Below are 2854 nucleotides of genomic sequence, written 5' to 3'. Positions count from 1 at the left end.
GGGAGAATGTGAAAACTGTTCATATGTAGTAAAAGCCTTAGAAATCCGTCCGTTTTCGTCATTTGTTATCGAATCGACTTAAAGCCAGATCATCACATTGGCCACTTTTCTCTCTGAAACGGTTGTACTTATCGTCTGCAAAGCTATGTTGCGTGCTGCGGTATGCGGAGACACTAAAAGCACCATTGTAAAACACAAATGAAGCTTCTAAGTTGATGAAATAGCCAGTAATGAGTAGTACAATTCAAGTTTTAGTTATGGATTATTGACTTTTTACCCTTCCTTGGTGCCTTGGACATGAGCTAGGAACTTAAGGTTTGGCATGAAAGAAGGACTAGCAGCCGCGTTGCACGGGAGAATGTGAAAAGTGTTCATATGTAGTAAAAACCTGAGAAATCCGTCCATGTTCGTCATTTGTTATGGAATCGACTTAAAGCCAGATCGTCACGTTAGCCGCTCTTCTGTCTGAAACGGTTGTACTTATCTTCTGCAAAGCTACGTCGCGTGCTGCGGTATGCGGAGAAACTAAAAGTACCATAGTAGAACACAGATGAAGCTTCTAAGAAGGTGTAATAGCCAGTAAGAAGTAGTACAATTCGAGTTTTAGGTATCGATTACTGACTTTTTACCCTTCTTTGGTGCCTTGGACATGAGGTAGGAACTTAAGATTTTGCATAGGAGGAGGACTAGCAACCGCGTTGCACGCGAGAATGTGAAAAGTGTTCATATGTAGTAAAAGCCTGAGAAATCCGTCCGTTTTCGTCATTTGTTATCGAATCGACTTAAAGCCAGATCGTCACATTGGCCGCTCTTCTCTCTGAAACGGTTGTACTTATCATCTGCAAAGCTATGTCGCGTGCTGCGGTATGCGGAGACACTAAAAGCACCATAGTAGAACATAGATGAAGCTTATAAGTTGATGTAATAGCCAGTAAGAAGTAGTACAATTCAAGTTTTAGTTATCGATTATTGACTTTTTAGCTGGCTTTGATGCCTTGGACATGAGCTAGGACCTTAACGTTTTGCATGAAATGAGGACTAGCAGCCGTGTTGCACGGGAGAATATGAAAAGTGTTCATATGTAGTAAAAACATGAGAAATACGTCCGTGTTCGTCATTTGTTATTGAATAGACTAAAAGCCAGATCTTCACATTGGCCGCTCGTCTCTCTGAAACGGTTGTACTTATCGACTGCAAAGCTATGTCGCGTGCTGCGGTATGCGGAGACACTAAAAGCACCATAGTAGAACACAGATGAAGCTTCTAAGTTGATGTAATAGCCAGTAAGAAGTAGTACAATTCTTGTTTTAGTTATGTATTATTGACTTTTTCCCTTCTTTGGTGCCTTGGACATGACCTAGGAACTTAAGATTTGGAATCAAAGGAGGACTAGCAGCCGCGTTGCACGGGAGAATGTGAAAAGTGTTCATATGTAGTAAAAACATGAGAAATACGTCCGTGTTCGTCATTTGTTATTGAATCGACTTAAAGCCAGATCTTCACATTGGCCGCTCTTCTGTCTGAAACGGTTACGTTTACCGTCTCCAAAGCTATGTCGCGTGCTGCGGTATGTAAAGACACTAAAAGCACCATAGTAGAACACAGATGAAGCTTCTAAGTTGATGTAATAGCCAGTAGGAAGTAGTACAATTCATGTTTTAGGTATCGATTATTGACTCTTTAGCTTTCTTTGGTGCCTTGGACATGAGCTAGGAACTTAATATTTTGCATGAAAGGAGGACTAGCAGCCGCGTTGCACGGGAGAATGTGAAAAGTGTTTATATGTAGTAAAAACCTGAGAAATCCGTCCTTGTTCGTCATTTGTTATCGAATCGACCTAAAGCCAGATCGTCACATTGGCCGCTCTTCTCTCTGAAACGGTTGTACTTATCATCTGCAAAGCTATGTCGCGTGCTGCGGTATGCGGAGACACTAAAAGCACTATAGTAGAACATAGATGAAGCTTATAATTTGATGTAACAGCCAGTAAGAAGTAGTACAATTCAAGTTTTAGTTATCGATTATTGACTTTTTAGCTGGCTTTGATGCCTTGGACATGAGCTAGGACCTTAACGTTTTGCATGAAAGGAGGACTAGCAGCCGAGTTGCACGGGAGAATGTGAAAAGTGTTCATATGTAGTAAAAACATGAGACATACGTCCGTGTTCGTCATTTGTTATTGAGTCGACTTAAAGCCAGATCTTCACATTGGGCGCTCGTCTCTCTGAAACGGTTGTACTTATCGTCTGCAAAGCTATGTCGCGTGCTGCGGTATGCGGAGACACTAAAAGCACCATAGTAGAACACAGATGAAGCTTCTAAGTTGATGTAATAGCCAGTAAGAAGTAGTACAATTCTTGTTTTAGTTATGTATTATTGACTTTTTCCCTTCTTTGGTGCCTTGGACATGACCTAGGAACTTAAGATTTGGAATCAAAGGAGGACTAGCAGCCGCGTTGCACGGGAGAATGTGAAAAGTGTTCATATGTAGTAAAAACCTGAGAAATCCGTCCATGTTCGGCATTTGTTATCGAAACGACTTAAAGCCAGATCGTCACATTGGCCGCTCTTCTCTCTGAAACGGTTGTACTTATCATCTGCAAAGCTATGTCACGTGCTGCGGTATGCGGAGACACTAAAAGCACCATAGTAGAACATAGATGGAGGTTATAAGTTGATGTAATAGCCAGTAAGAAGTAGTACAATTCCAGTTTTAGTTATCGATTATTGACTTTATAGCTGGCTTTGATGCCTTGGACATGAGCTAGGAACTTAATATTTTGCATGAAAGGAGGACTAGCAGCCGCGTTGCACGGGAGAATGTGAAAAGTGTTCATATGTAGTAAAAACCTGA

This window comes from Schistocerca gregaria, unplaced genomic scaffold, assembly GCF_023897955.1.
Source record: "Schistocerca gregaria isolate iqSchGreg1 unplaced genomic scaffold, iqSchGreg1.2 ptg000227l, whole genome shotgun sequence".
NCBI lineage: Eukaryota > Metazoa > Arthropoda > Insecta > Orthoptera > Acrididae > Schistocerca > Schistocerca gregaria.
Note: the sequence above shows the minus strand (reverse complement) of the source record.